The sequence below is a fragment of the Callorhinus ursinus genome, unplaced genomic scaffold (assembly GCF_003265705.2).
Source record: "Callorhinus ursinus isolate GAN/ISIS: 27379988/994484 unplaced genomic scaffold, GSC_fseal_2.0 scaffold7, whole genome shotgun sequence".
In the NCBI taxonomy this organism is placed as follows: Eukaryota; Metazoa; Chordata; class Mammalia; order Carnivora; family Otariidae; genus Callorhinus; species Callorhinus ursinus.
In genome coordinates, this window is record NW_027397069.1 from 7,770,771 (window position 1) to 7,793,255 (window position 22,485).

The 22,485-nt window shown below is 45.3% G+C and overlaps 1 protein-coding gene across 1 annotated transcript in view; it reads left to right on the top strand.

Moving 5' to 3' along the window:
* Positions 1-22,485, top strand: part of STK24 (serine/threonine kinase 24) — a 109,979-nt gene that overhangs the window by 716 nt on the left and 86,778 nt on the right. The gene's annotated exons all lie outside the window — the stretch shown is intronic.

Sequence of the window (22,485 nt, forward strand, 5' to 3'; positions counted from 1 at the left end):
CCTCGCCCTCCCCGCCGCCCTCCCCGCACGACGCCTGCCAAGCTGCAGGCCCGGCGCCGGCCCGGTCCCCGGGAGAAGTGATGGGGGGAAATGCCCTTGGAGGCCCCGACCGGGTCTCGGGGCCGGGCGGGGGGCGGTCGAGGCCCCGTTCCCCCGCGAGCAGGCGATAAAGTTGAGAGGCCGGAGGGGAGCCCCGGGCGCGCCCCGACTCGTCCTGAGCCCGGCCGGGCGGAGGAGGCAGGGCGGGGTGAGGGAAGGTGTAACCGTCAGCCCCACTTCCAGCGCATTTGCTCCGCGCCTTTCCTTCTGGTGCCAATTGAGGGGAAAGTGCGAGTGTGTAAACCTCCTGGCAGGAGGGAATCAGTCGGACAACATGTACTCCAGTGTCCCGAGCCGAGGCTGACCCGCCCGATCTCGGGACACTGGGCTTTCACTTGGACACTTGATTGGATCCAGACGAGTTCCTTCCCAGTAAACCTCCCGTTGATAACTTTGTGGCATCTTGGCTTACCAGTGACTTTTTGGGAGGGGGGGGAGTTGAATTTCAGATGTGCGTGCTAGATTAAAGATTTTTCGCCTTTGGGGACTGTTTTTAGCCCTTTGGAAAACAAAACCACTTGGCTCTGGTTAATTGGTCATATTTGTTAAGCGCACAAATAAATGGTGGCAAAATAATTAGGATTAAAATCTCACGATGCAGTTAAGAGTATGTCTCTGAAGTTTTGCTGTCCCAGTTTAGTTGAGCGAGTGAACATAAAGAGCTTTAAAAAACAACCCTGGTATCCAAGTGGATTATTTGTTATTTTACAGACATCAGCGAGCTCATTTTTTTTCTTCTCCCCTTGCTCTTTAGGGCTGAGAAGTGCAGTTTTGGACCTGGCATCTTAGGGGCTGAGACTTGAATCTGCCCCCGTGTTTCGTGGCAGATCATCCCACCCCACCCCACCTTTTTTTTTTTAACCATAAAAAGAAAGCTGGGCTTCATTATTCAGGTTTGAAATCTAGAAAAATAGGAACACAAAGCTACCAGAATTTTATCCTGAGGGTTTTTTTTTTTTTTTTTACGGAGTAACAGTCAAAGTATCTTGAGTGTACTTTGAAGAAAACTGCCCTTGAATCTCATCTAAAGAGCTTTTAAGCTCAACACACATTTAAAACCTAAGCTTCTGCTGACTGCTAGGTAAAGATCAGTTGTGGTTTCTTGGTATTCTTAAAGTTCCTCCTTCTCTTTGGTTTGAGTGGAGAGGCAGGAAGACCCGGTGAACTGGGTGAAAAATGGTTCCTGAGCAGTAGAGCAAGAAGGATCTCTTGAGGTGAACATTTTTTCTTTCATCAGTATTTCCTTTAGACTGACTTATACCGCGTTAATGAGGTTGTAATCTAGGACAGATGCCTCACTTAGAGTTTATGGTGGAAGTATAAGGCCTCTGTGGAAAGTGAATCAGTTTGAAGAGGTACTTAAAGCCCTATTGGCTGGTGCCCTGAAGTCAGTATCAGATGGTCACCTGGTGGTGGTGTCTGTTCTCAACATTTTTTGTCCTCACTTTTTTTTTTTTGGTCATCAAGAGGGTGGGTCAAAATCTTAGGATGAGGAGGTAAATTTCCATTTCAAGGGAACTGTTTTTGTTTGGTTGAGACCACCAGATTTTCAGCTGTCATAGGTTTGGGGGGCTGTAAAAGGTGACTTTGACCATTCCTGTCTTTAAGTCCATCTACAAACTGTGTAGTCGTGCTTAGTGTGCCATTTGGGGAAGAACATTCCTTTCCTCTCCCTTCTCCCAAGAAGAAAAACAACAAGCACATTTATTTTTCTACTTTGAATTAACAGTTGTTACTGGCCTGGGAGGCTTTCCTCAAAGTCGTTGTGGATTTAAATTAAATGAAAGGCACACCTGCTTTTGACTTTTCTCTAGGATAAAACAAGAGAGGTATGCTAACCCTTCTGTGCCCTGTCCTGATACCTCTGTCCCTGCCCCCCCTTTTTTTGCCCCCCTCTCTCATCTTCTGAACAGGGCTTATGAGGAGTTGGGTTAAAGATTTTAGAAAGACAGCAGAGTGAATTCAGGCAGCCTGAATTTAAGTATCAAAGATATTTAAAAAGTAAGCCTGAAAGGACATCTTAGTATAAACACCATTTTTCGTTGTCTTGCAAATCATTTTTATGCCTCTGGATTTTTACGGGTGCCTCTGGAGGCATAGGTATTTTTTATGCTGTCTTCTGGATGTGAAAGCCAACAGAGACTAATTGAACTGATCAAGGAGAGGGAGTATGTTAACTGGCAAGCGTCTGATTTGAAACCAGAATTTCCCTGTCTCCCAGACTATGCTTCTGCTCATCATGCTGTACTGTTGTCTTATTATTAACTTTTACAAACATTAAAGGTTTTTTTTTCCTTTCCAGTTTGGGTTTACTGAAGAAATATGAGAAATTAGGAATATGAGATTGATAATTTATTTGATCAGGAACCATTATTGAAAATTTGTGTGCCAGATCCTAGGTAAGGGGTGGAAGACATCCAAATGAGTTAATATTTGTAATAAATGTTTAATGAAGGTTGCCAGGGGCCTTTCTTTTTTTACCTCCCACATCCCAGTTTCCTATTAGCATGGGGAGAAAATAAAAAATCATGAACTGAATGTAGTAACTACAAATAGACATAAAGAAATTAGGTTGATTTGTGGATGTATGTACTCTGTGTCCTTGAACATTTGTTGTTTCAATCAGTTTAATTCAGATTTGAAGAAAAGCAAGCTTCAGTTGGCGGTAGGAACACTAGCCAGCTTTTAGTTTGCGAAAGTTGTAATTTAAAAAGAATTAGATTTTGGTTTATAAATTTCTCTTGCAGATTTTTATCAGTCACGCCTAAGCTTCCAAGGTTTTTTGGTTTGTGACCCGTGTAAGAAGTTTATTTTACATCAAGATCTGAAACAAAAGTTTCAGGAGACAGCCTTGATCCTTACTACTTGTGATGTCCTGATGTTGTGTGATGTATTTTATTTAAAAAAATTTAAAAAAAGGGAGCTGGTTGCAACACTAAATTGATTTTACAGCGGACTGGTTTGACCCAAGTTTGAAAAATACTGAATTAGGTATGTCACGTGTGTAGGACAGCTGAGTTACTTAGCATGTTTTGAGGATGTCGTTAATTTAGGATATTTTCCTATTTGAAAGTACAGGCAGTTTACAGGAATAGCTGGGAAACTTAGTTTCTACTTAGTAAGTCATCCTGCCCCCCTCTCTCCCTCTACATTGATCTAGTTGGTTGCAGAGACTAACCTTTGCTGAGAATGCCCCTTTAAGTTGGGATAGCAAGAAGGACATTGAACAGCCAGTTTGGACATGTTGGGAGCTTTCCTCAAGTGCTCTTGCTTACCCTGGGGAAACCTGTGTGCACTTGAGAATCTGGGAAATGAAGGAAAACAGAAGGACAGCTGCATTTAATTGTGGCTTCAGTGCTCTTGCATTTTTTTTTCTTGTTAGTGTCACATTGCCATAGTTTTTTTTCCTGTTTCCATGGAAGAGGCCTCTCCATGTTCAGTGTGTTGCTCTCTGCGCCCTGGGGAAAGGTTGGCATTATGTTATGGTGTGTGGATGTTCAGGGTATTTGTGAGATTGAGGTTCTGAAGGCACCTTGAGGGAAATGCTTTAGTGTGGAATGGGGTCTAGGGTCCTAGAACGTTGGATGAGACGGGGAGCCCACATGCACGCAGCACGTTTCTCTGCGGAGTGTGGTGCCAGGACCTGTGAGACGGGTGGGTGAGAACCTCCCTGGGCCATGTGCTCAGGAAGTCAGCAGCCCAGTGAGAGCTGATCTGGGTGGTCTGCCTACAAAGGGGTTGGAAAGCAGGTTCAAGTGGGGCTAGCCTGGACCCCAGGGCTGGAGAGGCAGCGGTGGGGTGGGGGGAGGGTTGGGGAGGGGGACCAGCTCTGGCTGGGGTAGGGAAGCGCTGAGTATCTTGAATTTTAGGGGTCCTGCTTCCCTGCTGTAGGTGGAAGGAGTTGGATTCTGGGGCATGCTGGCAGTGAGAGGAACCCCAGGCTGGTGAGAGTAGGGGCAGACAAGACTGAGTGGTTGGAGGTTTAGGTATCAGCCGAATAGCCAAGGTGGACTTTTTTCTTTTTAAAGATTTTTTAATTTTCAAGTAATCTCCACCCAACGTGGGGCTCCAACTCACAACCCCGAGATCCAGAGTTGCATGCTCCATCGACCGAGCCCACCAGGCGCCCCTCAAGGTGGGCTTTTTAGCAAGATTGACTTCAAACCATGGAATTTGAACTCTCAGCGAACATTTAATAGTCTTTTTTGATGATCTCCCATCTCCCCTGCTTTTGACCCCTTTTGTTGTTCTATGCTAAGAGTAACTAAAGGAAAATAAAGGCATGGTTTTCTGTTACTGTTAGTTGCCTAAGTATTTTATTTAATATCCATTTCAGTACTTCATAGTCCCTCTTTTCTTCTGTCCCCAACATTTAAAAATGTTAATTTGTTTTGCTTAAAAATGTATTTTGGGGGGGCAGTGCCATAAGAAGATTCTTAAAAATTATTAAAAATATAACTTGGAGTTGTCCAGGACATTTTGGCTGTAATCTCAGCTATGGGAATGTTTCTGGTAGTATTTCACAGAGAACCAAATGACCTTCAAGTAGAAATTGGTCAGGTTAGATTTTTCTAGGCTGTTAAAATAGCACAATGTCTCAGAGTAGTTACGGGCAAGTGGCGGCCATCTTTGCTTTCTCGTTCCTGTATGTAACTTCTGCGCTCCTCTTTGCCCTGTTCCAATGTGCAGAGCTGAGCTTGCTTACTTCCTGCACGTGGACATTGCTTTTCAGTTGAATGGTATTTCTAGGACCTTGGTACAAGATGTAGTGTGAGGAGTAACTGAAGAAATGAGCCTGTTGGCAGTTGCTGCTGCTTTCTAGAGTATTTTTTACAGACAGGCTGAGGCCGGGGTCAAGGAGTCAGCGGATCTCTTGAGAAACATGCCACTTGGCGCTCCATTTGGGAGCCATCTCCCAGTGATTCAGAGTTGCCTGCTTGGGAATTCGGTACCTGCAGGAAACGGACCACACCCAACCTACCCTTCTGTGTTTTTTGTTTTTTTTTTTTTTTTAATGCTTTAGCTCAGCATTGTTATTCATGGAACCTTGTAGCAGGAGTGCGTGCAGGAAATTGAGGCAACGCTCTGTTATCTCTGTGTCTCTTTAGGGTCAACTGCTGTCCTTGGACCAGTCATTTCCCATAATTCATGTTTCTGCGATACAATATGTTTTAAAACTCCTAGTGCCAAGTGCTTTGGGGAAAAAGAAAAACATGCTAATATAACACCTGACTCCTGGAGTGAGTATGGAGTTTCCTAATCCTAAATGGCTGCCTGGTTTCCAAGGTTCAGATTAAGAAATAAAAAGCAAGATGTACCTTTGCTTGCTACAAAGTATACAAACACCCCAGATTGTGGATTACCCCCTGGGAACAGCACTCTTGACTTTAGAGACCTTCCATTGGCTTTCTTGAGGGTTGTTATGTTTTCTTGAGGGTTCATGGTCAGTACAAGGAACCTTATCTGTGCAGCGCCCACTGGTATCTGAATAAATTGTGGGAACATTTTGAGTTTTCTATTAATGCTTACGAAATATGTAGCGGGTGTTTATCTTCCTATTATTTTAAGCTTCTTCCTATTTTTAAAAAGATTTTTAGGTCCTGAGATTTGAAATGACCGTATAGGTCCAGAGTCTTTGTTTTATTTTTAATTATTTAGGATTTTTGTTTAGTTTTTATTTAAAAGGTTGAACACATGATTTAAAGAGTCCTATGGCCTTATAAGGTTTGTTTGGAAGGATAGCAGTGACTTGCTCCTTATCTCCTATGTCCTGCTCCCCAAAGGCAGCCCCTTTGATCTCTGTTAGCTGATTGTTGTTATTTCCACTTTGTTTATGAAGAACATTTAAAACTTGCTGCTACTTTGTTTCTAGTTTCAGGCATTATCTGTGGACTTTGGACTCTGAAGAGGAGGATTTGTTTCTTGCCTCCTTCAGGCCCATGTCCCTCTGTTCCCTCTCCCGAGCATAGTTACATTGTGACTTTGGTTACATTTGTGTGTACATTAGTTCGACTGGTGAGGCACTGTGCCTATGCCCGGCAGGTGCCTAGCCCAGCCGTTAGCAAACTGGGATAACTTTTCAAATCTTCTCTGAAAGTTTTTTTCTTTTTTTAAATAATGTAATGGCCTTAGTTTGGGCTGCTAGAACAACATACCATACATACACTAGGTGGCTTAAACGATAAACACTTATTTGTCACAGTCCTGGAGCCTGGCAAGATAAAGGGTCTGGAAGCTTCTGTGTCTGCTGAGGGTAACTCTCCCTGGGTCATGGGTGGGCTGCCGCATGGCAGAGGGGTGAGGGAGCCCTCCAGGCCCTCAGAGTACTTGTCCCAATCCCGGGGGCTCCACTTTCATGACCTAATCACCCCCAAAGGCCCCACCTCCTAATACCAGTCCCATGGGGAACTGGGTCTCAACATAGGAATTTTGGGGGAGGACACAGACATTCAGTCTGTAGCAGTATTTATAGCTTATTCAACCAAAACTCGCACAAGTTGTTCAAACCTTTTGCAAAGCTCAGGTAGAGCAGACAGGAGATCCATGTGACTTTTTTGGAGAAGTCTTCCTGTGAGCCCTCTGAGGCCGCTCCCGGGTGGACTGTTGGTCATCCACACTTGGTGCTCTGCTTACAGCCTGTTTCCTTTTGCCCTCAAACGTGGGACTCGTGCTGCTCTGGACCACCTTTCTCTACCTCCATCATTGTGTGGGTTCACACTCTTGTGTTAATGAAGCATATCTTGCAGGGCCTTCCTCTAGCTAAGGTACATGGGAGATAGGTTTTTTGGGGTCATGGATATCTGAACATTTCTTTTCCTCTCAATATTTTGGCATGGGATGTAGTCACAGGGCGGAAATTATTTTCCTCCAGGATTTTGAAGGCACTTCTCCACTGTTTTAGCTTTCAGTCGTTGCTGGTGAAGGGTGCAGTGCCACACCAGTACTGGATTCTGTGTGTGTGAGCTGTTTTGTTCTTCCTGAAACGAATAGGATCGGAATTTTTTCTCCGGGACCTCAGTTTTCACAATGACATGTCATGACGCAGATCTGTTTTTGTGACAGGTACTCAGTAAGCCCTTTTAATCAGGCAGCTCGGGTCTTTTCTATGTTCTTCCTTTCTTAAAGTATTATTTGGTTGTTGGACCTTCTCTTGAGGACTGGTCCTCAAATAGTTTTACCCTTTTAAACCTATTTCCTCTTTGTCTTTTTTACTTGGCTTTCTGGAAGACGGTCTCAGTTTTTTCTTCCAGTTCTTCTAATGAGTGTTTCTGCTCTTATTTTTTAAATTCTAAGAGCTCGTTTTGCTTCTCTGAATATTCTTTTATTGTTTCAGTTGAAATATTTGCTCTTACCTCCCTGGATATGTTAATTGCAGTTATGTTTCTTTCCTTCAGAATAGATTCTCTTCCTCCAAGTCCCTTTCTCTCCTCCTGTTGGTCATGATCTTTCTTTCTAATGCTAGAGGCCACCCTTGAATGTCCGCTCTTACTTAAGAGTGGGGGACAACCAAGCTGGTTGGAAATCTGCCCTTGATTGGAGCTTTTTAAACCTCAGTGATACCAGGTGCTTTCACCGGATGGGAGAGGTGAGGAATAGCTGATGTCCATTTCTTTCAGCTTTTTATACATTTCCCCTTCCTGGAGAAGCCTCTGACCAGCTCTGGTCTGGACCCCTTATTGTCTACAGCTGGTGCTCCTCTGGGCTGATCCCTCCTCCCTTCTGCAACCTGAAGCCTGATGCCCACAGAGCGCCGGATGGAGGGGAAGGACTGAGTGGGTGCGGCGTCTTGTGGAGCTGAGCTCTCCCGTTGTTTAACACGCTGCCTCCCTCCTCCGCTGAGTCGGCCACTGCCCGCTCCAGAAACCCTTCGTTTCCTTTCCAGGCACTGTGCTTTCATTAGTTGCCCTGGTTGGGAACGCGGGGCAGCTGCCTGGCTCTGAGTGGGCTCCATCGGGGTGTCTAACCACTTTGTTAATTGACTTTCCGTCCTTATTTTAGATGCTGCCAGTTCCTGAGTTGTGCGGATTCAGGCTGCAAATGGGGTTGGTTCTCTGCTCTCTCCACCTCCAGTTTAGCATGTCCCGCCCGCCCCCCCCCCCATATTTCTGCCCACTCCTGGAAGTTCATTGCTTTTGGTCTTCTCTCCCCTCCTTGTAGGCAGAGGTTTAACCTTTTAAGAGAACTCCATTTATTTATGGTTTATTGGGATTTCAGGATTGTCCAGAGTAGGTGCTTTTATGCTCAGTATGCTTCCTACCTGGAAGTCCCTCTCCAGTTGTTACAGATGAGTGAATAGAATGATTACAATTTGAATTCCAAGGTCAGAACTTTTCCAAGTGCCCTAGCGTGGTGAAGGACTCCTGAGGCCCTTGTCATCTTCAGGAGATTGTGCCTTCTGTTTTCTCTCCATTAGTCAACGACAATATAAATATATGCCTGTTTTTTCCATATCTCTAACAGTGACCTCCACTTCCCTAACTTGAGCTGAGAACCTGCTTTTCTCCGTTCTGTGTCTCATTTTCTAAAAGTCTCAAGATCGTGTGGGCACAGAACCCTTTCTTGGAGCCTCGTAGTATCTCTTTGGAGAAACGTTTTCTTCAGTTGATGTATGTTTTGGGGGCCCAGCCCCTTGCCTGGAATTGAGTGTGTGCTTCTTGGGAGGGTGGGGGCAGCGTCAGTCCAGGCTACTGGTTCTGTGGTCAGCATAGGACCTGGCGCAGATGCACAGCAAATGTCGGATAGCTTGCCAGGGTGTTCAGGCGGACACGTGGTGGAGCCAGTTGGCCGTGTGTTGGGGGGGTGCGCGCTGTGGACTGAGCCCTGTGGCTTGGGGGTCTCTGCACGCCCCATGCCGTGCACAGCCTTGTGCGTGGCCTAGTTCTGCTCCATAAATACTTGGTGTTTATGAACCAGTGGCTCAGGTGTATATCTAAACAGGTAAGGCTGCTCTTGTGGGATATGACCTTAAAATGATTTCCTACGTAGGAACAAAGTATTTTTTTGGGTAGAAATTCACAGTGATAAATCATTGAGTGAAAATGAAAGATAATCCAGAACTTGGGGGACTAGGCGTTGGTTAACAGTTATTTTAGGCGCCGTTTCGTAGGATAACTTGAGAGTTCTGTGCAGTGTGGTTACAGTTGCTACCCGAACTCCCGATGAACTGAGAGCCGGCTGAAGAAAGGTATTGTTTGAACATTCCATGAGCTTCCTTATGTTTGATGCACTTTCATTATACCGAACGTTTCTTGAGAGGTAATTTGAAAAGAGAAAGATGATGTTTTGTGTTTTTTTTTTTTTTTGAAAAGAGAAAGATTATGTTAAGTACAAAGAGTTACTTCCTCAGTGGTTCCTCATGGTAGGCAGGTTTTCTTTTTCCTTCTGCTCTTCTGTGTTACCTGAATAGGTAAGTGGGAGAAGTAAAGGTGCCTTTGGCTTTGCTGTATTGCTCAGTTGAGAAAGTATTTGTTGCTCTTAGTGGAAGGAAGCCTTGAAGGAGTACGACAAACTTTTATTACCTTCTTCCCAAGGGCAGGGCTCTGGTGGGCGGGTGGCTTCTGCCCTTGGGCAGTCCTCGAGGCCTCTGCCCCCGGGTGGAAGGGCTCTTGCAGCGATTTTACAGGTGGGAAAACAGAGGCTTAGGAAGTGTAACCAAGGGCCCTCAGCTAGAAAACAGCCTTGTTGGGGATAGAGCCCTGACCTCTGATGCCGATATTGGTGGTGCTCTCACTTAACAGCAGAATGCCTCCTGCTGAGCTTTTCAGATCCTGCCCCTGCCCCGTCCTGGCCCATAGGGCTCCTGTGTCCCTAAGGGTCACGTTGTGCTTAACAGCCTCTGAAACCAGTCCAGGCCTGGTACGAGTTGGTATTTTGGGTTCCCACTTTTTTTTTCTCTTTTTTTATTTTCAAAGATTTTGTTCCTGCTCTGGTATTATTTTTAAGTGGCTTCCTAGAATGTAGGATTGTGGCTGTGGGGGGTGGTGACTTTCATGTTTTCCCCATTCCTGATCCCCAGTCCCTCTACTGAGCCCTTCTGCCCTCCCCTAGGGTGGGAGTGGGGCCTTTGGCTGGCCTCTTGTTTATTGCCTTTCAGTTGTTGCTGGGATTAGCTGAAAAAAGTACCCATAATCAAACCAGTGGTTTTTAAGTTTTAGCATTTCTCCTCATCACCTGGAGAGCTTGATGAACTGTGGACTGCTAGGCTGTTGGTCTAGGGTGGAAGCTAACAAGTTTTCCCCGTGTGTGTCTGCCTCGGGGACCACAATTTGAAAACCATTAAACTGGAGAACTAAAAATCCTTAAATTCCTCTTGCTCTACACTGTGGGACATTCTATAGTGATGCCCATTTGAAAGCTCAATAAAATCAATGCTTGGGGGGGTGCCTGGGTGGTTCAGTTGGTTGGGTGTCTGCCTTCGGCTCAGGTCATGGTCCCAGGGTCCTGGGATCTAGCCCCTCATCGGGCTCCCTGCTCCGCGGGAAGCCTGCTGTGTTCCCTCTCGCTGTCTGTCTCTCTCTGTCAAATAAATAAATAAGGTCTTAAAAAAATATATCAATGCTTGAGGCGCCTGGCTGGCTCAGTCAGTAGAGCATGCAACTCTTTTTTTGGGGTTTCACCGTTCAGATTTTTATTTTTATTATTTATTTATTTAAATTCAAGTTAACATATAGCGTAGGATTGGTTTTGGGAGTAGAATCTAGTGATTCATTGGTTTCGTATAATACCCAGGACTCATTACGTCAAGGGCCCTCCTTAATGCCCATCACCCATTTAGCTCATCTCCCCTCCCACCTCCCCTGCAGCAACCCTCAGTTTGTTCCCGGTACTTAAGAGTCTCTTATGGTTTGCTTCCCTCTGTTTTTATCTTATTTTAGTTTTCCTTCCCTTCCCCCTATGTTCATGTGTTTTTTTCTTAAATTCCACACATGCGTGAAATCATATGGTATTTGTCTTTTTCTGACTTATTTTACTTAACACACTCTGGTTCCAGCCATGTTGTTGCAAATGGCAAGATTTCATTCTTTTTAATCCCCGAGTAATATTCCTTCATGTATATATACCACATCTTCTTTATCCAGTATTCATCAGTTGGTGGACATTTGGGCTCTTTCCATAATTTGGCTATTGTTGATAGTGAGAGCATGCAACTCTTGATCTCGGGGTTGTGAGTTTGAGCCCCACATTGGGAGTAGAGGTTGCTTAAAAAGGAAAAAAAAAAAAAAGACAATCAGTTCTTGAGACTTATGACTTGTATTTTAGAAGACTGTCTTTGGAACCGTGGGTCTGACTTTGGGAATTGAATAGGCTTCTGTGAGACTTGATAGAGCCGTTACAATTTTAGCAGGTAGTATAAACCTGTTGGGAAGTAGAGGAGGATGTGTGTTCTGTATCTTTTTGACGTCAGAACCTTATTTTGTAAGGACTGCATCTCTCAGAACTAGCATTCCACGGTTCTTTGGGAAGACACCAGAATCAGAACAAAAGTCCTGAACTTGATCATCTTCCACAGAGTTGTGAGGATAACTTCTCTTAACTGTAGTTTTTATCAAGTCATTCCCTGCTTAAGAACCTTTAGTTGCTTCCTGACCAAATACCTCATACTGCTTTTCAATCCTCCCTGGTCAGCTCACTGCTTGACCTTCCTCTGTGAACCTGCTCATCTGGCAGGATAGCCCCTGCCTCCCCAGTAACCCCTGGTGAGCTCTTAGTATTTATGTCATGTTGCCTTCTTTTTTCTTAATTGGATTTGAAGGGAAGACCTTCAGGGAAGGTGTGCATTGTCCAGCCAGCTCCCCATGCTGAGGAGGGGGGACAGTTAGGAAATGAATGGGTTCTCTTTGGGCAAAATCTATTTTCTTTTCTTGCAGTTATTCTTTTTAATACTTAAGGTATACATATATACATTTGAACTGGAAAAAATATTCCAGGCCAGTAGACTTCCTAACGTTTGGGATGTCAAAGTTTTTATGCTCTTATGTCTCAATTGTTGATTTGATGTTTAATTCAAAAAATGATCCGTATTTCTGTATTAGCAGTCTTTTATTAGAGTTTACTACGATTAGCTAAACTTCGGTCTTACCAGACTTGCTTATTTGAGGGTGGTTTTGGGGGGAAGGGAGAGGTCTTGATTTTTTTTGAAAGTGCATTGTCATTTTCCTGAGGTTGTTGTATAGCTTTTTCCAGTATAAGGGTAAATGGTATATTAAGCATATTTAGGAGATAGACTGTGTCAGGAAGGGTAGTAGTGAGGTCTGGGTTCCTCTCTTTCATTTGTCAATGAAGAGTCTGGAGTCTTTCTAAAAACAGAATTTGTGATATTCAGAGGGCTTCCCTCCGTATCGTCTCCTTCAAGAAACAATGAGGCGCTGCCGTGGGGTGAAACTGAGTGCATTTCCTTGCCCTGTTCTTCCACTGGCTGCTTGTATTTGTCCCTGATGCGGACACGCCTGATGGGGGTGGTGGTCTCCAGTCACACTCCCGGATGAGCCTGGGCTCGTGGAGCACCAGCAGTCTGGGTGTGGCTGGAAATATTGCAGGGTGGAATTTCATTTCCGCTTAGGCTTGAAGCGGGGTCATGTTTTCAAGTGATGCCATAGTGTAAAAACAGTTTTGAGTTGAAAAGCAGTTTTACCAAGGATCTACTTAATCCCTCCCTTGTGGATGGATTACTGTATGTGGAGCAAATGGTTTCTCAGCCTACCCCCAAAATATAAATAAATATAAATAATGTTTATGTTCACACATGTGTGGGCGTACAAAGTATGTTAATTTCTTTTTCCTTCATTGTGATCTGTCAGTAAGTAGCCTTTAAAAAGCTTGTGCTGTGACACTCCTATGTTAACACACTTGAATTTAAATAAAAATTTGGAGAAAAAGAGATGTAAAAAATGATAAAATATTTTAAGCCCTTTTAAAATGGTAAAATTCTCCATATTTTTATACATGGTTTGTTGCACATACTATTTCTTAATAGGTTAGCCATAGCGATCAAGGCTGGTTTTGAAATTCTGTGAAAATGATTCTTCCCGGTGTCCTTTTGTGTCAGGGTAGGTATAATTCCATTCATTTCTGCTGGGGAAATCTGTGGTCGTAAGGCTCTTTGAAAACCAGTGCAAGGGCCTTCACCTGCTTATCTGCTGCAGTGTAAGAGCCCCACCTCCTACTCTGGCCACCCTGCCTGTGTGTGTTAGTCTATTAAAAAGTCATGGGGGGGGGCGCCTGGGTGGCTCAGTCGTTAAGCGTCTGCCTTCAGCTCAGGTCATGATGCCAGACTCCTGGGATCAAGTCCTGCCTCGGGCTCCCTGCTCCGCGGGAAGCCTGCTTCTCCCTCTCCCACTCCCCCTGCTTGTGTTCCTGCTCTCGCTGTCTCTCTGTCAAATAAATAAAATAAAAAAATCTTAAAAAAAAAGTCATGGGAAGTGGGGGGTTGAAGATGGGTACAGAAATGGGAACCCATACGGAGAAAACACTCTCATGCTGTCCCCCATGAAAATATTTCTAAAGCAAAAGCATCTATGGTCCCACTACTTGAGTATAGCTGTTTTTTACTTTGCTTATTTTCCAGTTGTCTCTGTATATACATATCTTTAAGAAATTGCAGTCATACATAGGTGCTCATTTTATATTGTTTTCCATTCAGAAATGGATCATAAATATCATCCCCCATTTCCACGTGATTTGTTTTAACATCTTAACTGACTTCCCTTGGCTCCGTCCAAAGGCACGCCTCCTTGGGATGCGGAGCTCCAGTCAGAAGCACCGTCCTGTTTGGTTCTGCTGGTTGGACAGCGTAATCTTGCACTTTCTTTTGCCTTTGGAGAAAGAAACAGTAATTCATCATTCCTCCTCCTTCAGTGGTATTATTGGACAGCACTCTTATTGTTGTTAATGAGCTTTTGTGGTTAATTGCTTACATTGATAAGCTAGACCATTCACCCAGTGGGATTGCAAGTATATGCTGGGCTCCTCACTGCTTGCCGAGTTGTACCCCAAACAGAGGATACTGCTGGGTGCGTGTGTGTCCGCGTATGTATCAGCACCTGCACATGTGTGCACGGGCTGGTGTGAGCAGAAACTCAACAGCAAAGTTGCTCTCCTTTCTGGGCCTCCTCTAGTTAGCCAGTGAAGCAAATTGTAGGGACCTGAAGAAGATGAACAGCATTAAATTGTGTTCAGTGGCTGAGTTGTATTCTTCTTAATTGTTCTTCAGGTGAATACTTTATAAATGTTATAAGTATTCTAGTTTTTTTTTAAAGATTTTATTTGTCTGAGAGAGAGTGCAAGTGCAGAGGCGGAGGGAGCAGCAGAGGCGGAGGGAGAAGCAGGCTCCCCGCTGAGCCGGGAGCCCGACGTGGGGCTCGATCCCAGGACCCTGGGATCATGACCTGAGCCGAAGGCAGACGCTTAACCAACTGCGCCACCCAGGCGCCCAAGTATTCTAGTTGTAAAATAGCTTTTATCTTGTGTGTATTTCTTTTCAGTCTTTTGCTTTAATGAAAAGTTGTAGATGACAGGGAAACTGGCAGGACCGTGAGAGGTGCAAATATTGTGAGTTAAGATTCCTTCTCTGAATGAACATTCACTCCCGAATAGGATCAGTCTGCTGTTTAGCAGTTTCAGAGTACATACCACATGCTGTGTGTCCATGTTTCTTCCCGTGCAAGGTGCACACGTGAGCGAGGGACTACTGGCCGCGGTCGTGTGGGTGGTGAGGTCGGGGTGCCTCGCTCCCTGCATGCAGGGGCCCACGGGCCTGGAGCCAGATGAGTCTGTCAGCACCAAGACTGGGAATCGCCCCCCATCACTTCACATTGTCCTGCTGGGGGGGTTCCTCCAGAGGAGTTAGGAAAAACTGTTGTTTTCTCAGAGACTTGGGGGTTTGGGAACTTTGAATAAGGGACATGGACCTGTAACTACCGACCTTCTACTATACATATGTTTTTAATGAATGGAAAAATTTGAAAACTGGCAGGCAGTGATAGAGTGTAGCATTACCGAGTTCTGCTGGAACCTGTTGGCCTTTTCTCTTTATTCAAATTAAAAAAATTTTTCTTTATTGTGTAATTGATTGTCTTTATTTGTTTAGCTCTTAGAGCGTGGACATGGAAATGAGTGTTGTTGGATAGACGCGCAAATACAGAGGAGAAGGAGGTGTTGTGAGATGCTGTGGGTAAAGGTCTTTGCTATTTAAAGCTGAAACACTGTGTCGGCTGGCCTTTTGCCTTGTGGTATTTCATAAAACAAACATTTATAGGGGATATATTCATATTTTGATTATAATTTAGTTCCAGGATCTTACCAGGGTTACAGTTTGTTGCAAGCAGAAGCAAAATTTTCCATGTGTCAGAAAGAAAGTTTAAAATATGGACATTCCCTCAGTGCATGTCAGATTTCGTTTGTCAGTTTGTTGGTTAGGAGTCCGGCATGTTTTCTTCTAGCAACGAGTTTAGAAATGGTGGTTAAGTTGTGAGGCTAGGCTAGAAAAGCCTCACTGACCTACAATTTAAGGGTCAAGTTCCTGGTTCTGAGGGCAGGAAACCAGTTGGGGTAAGAGAGCGAGGGGAGAAGGAAGCGTTTTCTTTCCTTTCCTTGGTGTAGTAGGCCTGGCCCCAGGCAGCATTTCCGAGCTCAGGGTGGTGTCTTGCAGCGTGCTGGCCTTCACTGTTACCCTCAGTCCCTGTCTCCTCCACCCGAGGAGGCCTTCTTGGTACCGTGGCTCGGGTCTGAGACCTCTTGACTGCGGCCCCCGCAACAGGTTCTGGTAGTTTTCAGTTAAAATTCTGACTCCTTGTTTTAAAGTCGATTTTAGCTAGATGTTGGGAAAGCGTCTATAGTAGTTGATATACAGGTAGTAGTTGTTAATTACAGGAAGAAAGTGTGTTGCTCTAAGTGCCTAAAATGTAGAGTGTCAGGCAGTGAAAGACTGACGGCGTCTGTGGGAGATGGCGTATATGCACGCGGAAGATGCTGGTGTTGGGAGAGGGAAGACAAGTGCTAAACCCTGTCTTCAGGGGGTGCACATTCTAATAGCAGGGGCACCTGTGTAAGCACACTGGTCAGCGGGATGAATGCAGCTGCAGGAGGGTAAGGCCCAGAGGAGAGAGTAATGAAACACCGGGCGGTGGCACTCTGAAAATCGATAAAGGAAATGATGCCTGAGCTCTGTTCTAGAAGACTTTTTTTTTAAAGGCAGAAAGAATCTAGACAGATTAGAGTGTTCAAAAGTATGAGTTTTATTTTATTTTTTTAAATAGCATCAAGTGTTTGGAAAAGTGCAAGGAATTCAGTTTTGTTCGACATAAAAGGGAAAGGAAGGAGAACAAGAGAGAGGAGTTAAAGAGGTAGTCGGGGACCAGATCATAAAGGACCATGCCGAGTGGTCTGGGCTGCAGCCTATTAGGTGAAGCAGAATTCCCAGGGAAGTTTGCAGCTGCACCAGTTTTGGATTTTACAGTCTGGCTGGTCCCTGGGCTAGGAGCCCCTTGATGTGGCCCCAGGCGTGCCGATGGGGCACAGGGCTGAGGCATCCGGCGCTGGGTGGGGAGAAGGGGAGGGATTTCAGAGGGAGCAGTAGGTAGGATGGGCTGGATTTGGTAGGGGTGGCAATGGAGGGAGAGAGAGGGGTCTGAGGGGAGCTTCTAGGGTTCTGGCTTAGGCGTGTGGGTGAATGAATGGAGGGGCCACCAATTGGTGTAGGTGATCAACCTATGGAGGTGAGATCTGTATCTATTTCAGATGGCTGGAATGCAGGTGGAGGAAAGGAATAGGTGGTTTCATATCTGGGTCTGGAGCTTGGGGGAAGGGTCCAGGTGAGGAGGGATGAAGCTGTGACTTATTAAGTAGGTCATCAGTGGTGGTTAGCAAGACGTGTGTGAGCACGTTGAAGAGGGTGTTGAAAAGCTAGGAGCCCGCGTCTGATCTCATAGGCACCTGGATGCTCCGTCAACCTGCTCTTCCCTGGGAGTCCTGCTCTGAACTCTGCGGGCCCAGCAGCAGGGCATTGCCACCTGAGGCACCAGGGTGGAGGGATGGGTGTTAGTCTTTCACCAGTGGGCAGGGCTCACAAGCTGATTGTCCTGAAGTCAAGAGCAGCTTGTAGTCTCTTGGGTGGCCAGGGTGTTTCTTTTGACAAAAGTTTTAATGGATTAAATCCTATGCCGGAGCTCCAAGTACCTAGTACTCAAAATATGCTGAACCTAAATCTCTTTCATGGGTGGTTTCATGGATGTGAATCCTGAAGTGGATCAAAAAGCGACTTTGAGCTAGCGAGCAGAATTTAACAAAGACGTTCAAACGTTTTGGTCTGGTTACACCTGGAAAAATAGGTGTGGAAGCCCCTAGATTAAACCAAGTGAGCTTTCGTTTCAGCCCAGAAGGATGAAGCTGAGGTTCCTGCTGTGCTTCCTACTCCACGAGGTCCAACCTGGGAGGAAGTTGGGAAGAATGAAAGCAGTGTTGGGCAGTTGGGTTGTTGAAATCATTTTCTTCAATATGTTGTGTACAACTTAAAGCATGCTAAAATGCTGGGTTTTGACAAGAAATGGATTTTGGAGTTGTATCTGGTTGGTTTACTTCTGGTTAATCTCCAAGAGGCATGATGCTTTAAATAACGCGGGGGTCTGGAGATGACAGTTCATAAACCTTGATGGGGTCAGAGCTGCTCAGTTGTATTACTCTTTTCGCCGGAGCTGATTTTAATAATTAAAGTGGAATGGCCCATTTTGCAGTTGTGTTCGGTAAAGAGCAGTGGGCGTTCAGTGTTTTGGGGCAGCGTGGGTTCTTTGGGGGGGCAGTACCTGGAACAATGAAGATACTCACGTTCACAACAGAACCGAGCAGAGGATACACGGGTTTCCCATACATTCTCTGCTCCCCCGCCACTCTCCGTATCCCGCCCTAGATTATATTGGTTCCAAGTGATGAACCCACATCGATGCATCCTTATCACCCAAAGCCCTTAGTTCGTGTTAGGGTTCACCCCTGTCGCACATTCTATAGGTTTACAGATATGTAAGGACATGTATCCACCCTTACAGTATGCAGAATAGTTTCAACTGCCCTGAAAATCAGTGAAGGTTTTTTAAAAACATGTCCTTTTGGTTTTACTGGAATATTTTTTATCTGTACACCATTTTTCGCTTATTGGTTTTTTTACTTTCTGACTTGACCAAAGTTGTTTCTCTTGGTGTGGGTGAGCCTGGGTTTCCCTTGGTCTCCGTCCTCCTGAAAGCTGCTTGCCTTTGGGTTTCTCAGGGTGCACGTATCCAAAGTTACATCTTGAGAAGTTAGTGGGTCTTGGCAGCCATCCAGGAACCGAACGAGGGAAGATTCCAACAGGGCCTTTCCCTGCAGTTCTTGTCGGTTCTCTGCTCTTCCAATTAGTTGTTCTGAGACTGTTAAGTTAAAAAACATGTACCCACACTGAAAATGGAGGTACCTTGTACCTCCTCTAAGTAGAGCTCACTTTTTGACTCCCTAAAATTTCTTTCATCCCATCCTTCCCCAGCTGCATTGGGGCGGGGGGAGGAGATTTCGCCCCAGGGATGGAATAGGTGCTCTTAGGCTTTCTAGGTGGTTTGCTTCTGAGCCCCCCAACTCCCCCGACTCTACCTGTGTCCTCACTCCTGCCTGTAGAGCTGCCCCTGTACTGTGCACCTGTCCTTAGTGTCTCTCATGTTTCTGACCTCAGTCTGGTCCTTAGGGTCTGACCCCCTTCCCATAACCCAGTTCCTGTGGAAGGCTGTTGGGGATTGTAAGGAGGGAAAAATTAATTCCACGTGGCTTCCCACTCCCCTCCCCCCAGACTAATGTAAAGATTCCTTTAAAAAATTGAGCGATTATAAATTTAAAATATTATAGAAGTAATACATAATTAACTGTAAAAAAAAAAAATCAAACAAAGCAGAATTGTATGGTTTTATCCCCCAGGGGTAACTAATGTTGAGGGTAAGGATTCTGTGGTTGCCTTAATTGCAAAGGATTGTTCACTCTTCTCCATTGAGAACTGAAGGGGAAGGCTGGGAATTCCATTTATTTTTTCTTCCTTATCACAGCAGTTCCATTGGAAATGTCACTAACCTCTAACCAAGACCCCTTAAGCAATCCAGTTTCTGCCAGCACTTAAGTGCTTTTCCTACTCCTGATGAGACATGATACTCACTCTTCAACCAACAGAGATGGATTGAATGTCTGCTGTGTTTGAGGGAACATGCTAGAGGCTGGGGGAGGGGATGAACTAAGCCTGCTGTCCTTAATGCGCTCGCAGCCCGTTGTCCGCCAGGCATTCTGGCATGTCCAGCAATCACTGGGCGTACAGGGTGATACTAATCAAAGTGGGTGAAAAGAAGGAAGCCTTCCTGGAGGAGGTGACATTTGAGCATATATCTGCGTAGTCCTTTAGGGTGCTAGTGGGTAAAGGGCGTTCCAGGCAGATAGGGTCTTTTCATAGAATTGGCTGTAGTTTGGGTAACTGGTGTAGATGAGTTAGATTAACGTTTTCCTTCCTTCCTGAGAAAATGGGAAAGAAAAGGTATTAGGTTTCAGTTTGGAGTAGGATAAAAGTGCTAAAGAAAGGTGAAGTCTGGGGGTTTCAAGTCAGGTGGTGTCTCCTTAATGGTTTGGATAATCCCAATTATCCAGAAGTGGCCTAAAGTGGCTTTGGTGGCTTCTTAATTTATTTCTGATTTGCTTGAGCGACAGATAGCAAGGAGAGATTGGAAACCTAGGTAGGTCTTGCTTTCTATAGGCTAGCCCCAGTATATTACATTTTTTAAAGTTGAGTCTTCATTCCTGTTTCAGAAGGGTGGTTGGTTGGTTGGTTGGTTTTTTAAATTGGGCTAAATACACACTGAAGTGCGCGGTAGGCTGTATAGATGGTTTCACTTTATTTTGCATTAGAGTCGGGCCTCTGGAATGAAGCAGAAATACCATGCAGGGTGCTCCTGGTTGGCTCAGTCAGTTAAGTGTCTGCCTTCGGCCTAGGTCATGATCCCAGAGTCCTGGGATCGAGCCCTGCGTCGTGCTCCTTGCTCAGTGGGGAGTCTGCTTCTCCCTCTCCGTGTTCTCTCTCTCTCAGATAAAGAAATAAGGTCTTAAAAAAAAAATGTAAATGAGTGTTTGTACCTTTGAGCCAAGAGCCTGAGCTGCTTTCATCTGGGCGAAGGCTGGCTGTGTCCAGGAGCTTTCCGGGGAGGCCAGTGTGTGAGGAAGCACAGATGGGTTTCAGTGATGGTTACCTGTGGTTGAGGAGACACAACTATGGGAAGGAGGCAGCTCTTGTTTAATGAAAGGCAGAAGAAACAAGGAAGCTTTTCCTTTCTCTGAGTTGGCATTGGCCATCAGTGTCAGTGATGTGTTGTCACTTAGGGCGAAGAGCCCTCTGTGGATGGTGGAGGTTGGCTGCTGAGGGGAAACCTGCCGTGTTAGAGCTACAGCTGCAATACGGTACATGTATCAGTGAGCAGGATGAGTAAGATGCCTGTAGAAGAGTCAGGATCATTAAATTAGACAGCTGTAAGGTGTGACTTCCTACTCTGTGGGGTTACACAGGGCTTAGCAGGGAGGAGTGGGTGGCATTCTGCTAGTACAGGAAAGTTGATCGTCTTAGTTTGGGATTAGCTGAAGATACTGCAGATGGTTGGAGTGAAAAATTCCCTTAGCCTGAAACCTTTGTGTGTCACAGTGTGTGTTGTCTACACGGTCTCAGGGTGGCGTTGCTGGTGGAGTTGTGTTAACGACAGTCTAGGTGCAGAGGCCCCTACATCATGACCCCTGTGGTACCAGCCTGGGCTCAGAAGGGAGGCTTCTCTATTCATCATTATTTAGGGCTTCCCTGAGAGGTCCAGATGCGTACCGAAGGTCCTACAGTAGATTGAATAGTCGACTAAGTAGAGTAAGTAGTTGACTCATGAGGTGGGTAGCGGGTATACATGGCTGGTGTGTGACCTGAGGCTAAACCCTCGGGATGGGTCAGCTCCTTGACACTCGCATGATTTATCTTCCCATATCCAGCCTTTAGTTGAAATTTACTGCGTGCCAGCCATCTGCGTTTCAACTGCTACTGCATGTAGTTTTAGCATTTGTGACTCAGAAGAAAAATGCAACTAAGGCTTCAGGTCAAACTATAACGGGAACATGAGAACATTTGTTATATACCAGTTTAAAAATTTTTTCATATATTATTCTCAGGAAACCTGTAGTATGTATTTGTTCTCTTACAGATGAGTAAACTTGGGCCTACAGGAACAAGTAACTAGTAAGAAATGGAGATAGATTTGAACCCACGTGCATCTGGCCGTGGTTCTCCAGTACGTTTGCCTACTGGACTGCAGAGTTGCGGTTTTCAGTTGAGTTCTCAAGGGAGAAATTGGTGATCCAGCCCCATAAATGGCCTCACGTACGAGGGCTTAGCAGCCGATTGTTCTGTATGGAGAATAATTACAATTTGGGATGGATTTTTGGGGGCATTTGATTGGATAGGTGATTGAGGCTGTGATACTGAGGTATGGAAAGGTTCCTTGTATGTGTTCTGCATTTGTTCGGTTTGCACAGTTGGTCCGACAGAGCTGGTAATAAGGCCAAGGTTTCTGGGCTGATAGCTGAATATATCTGGGGGCCTTGCAGAGAAAACCGTGATTTGTGATTAGAGATGACACCTTCTCCTCTTGCCTCCCTCACCCCTGAGACTTTAGAGGGCCTCAGAGATGAGGGTGGGGATAACTCTAAAAGCGTTCCTGTGGCAACATGAAGAGTTAATCTGTTCTGTCTGTTTGCAATTGAGAAAATCCATCTTCTTGGCTTCTTTTGAGCCTGCCACTTGGTTCTCTCTCAACACCTTTTTGGAAGTGAGAAATAGGAATGTGACTTTCCATAATGGAGGGTGTGCCACCTGCATTGCTAGGATTGGAGACAGGAAGACCTGTTGTGAGTGATAATTAGGCAGAGGAGCAACCAGCCTGCTTCTCTTCGGGTTGGTTGGAAGGAGGCCAAGGAGAAGGAGAGCAGGTAGTCGGGGAGTGTGTGAGGCCTTAGCTGCCTGTGAGCACTCGAGCTGGCCAGGGAATGGAAGAAAGCCTCTGTTCGCCATATTCTTGGCAAAATTGGTCACCTTATAGCAATCTCATCCATAGGTCTGATAATTTTCATCATTAAAAGAAAGCAAAACCAAAAGTAGCAACAAGTCTTTTGTAAAATGAGTTACTCCAGTGTTTGGTTTTTGTAACATTTAGTGGAAAGAAGGTCAGTAGGCCTTTGACAGCAAACGGTCTTTTTATGTATGGCCATCTGAGATCTGGGGCATATCTGGTGGGAGAACCCAGTGTTGTGGGACAGGGTGATCAGTGCCCTGTGCAGGCCTGCCCTTTATCAGGTGTCCGTTGTGAAAGGGGC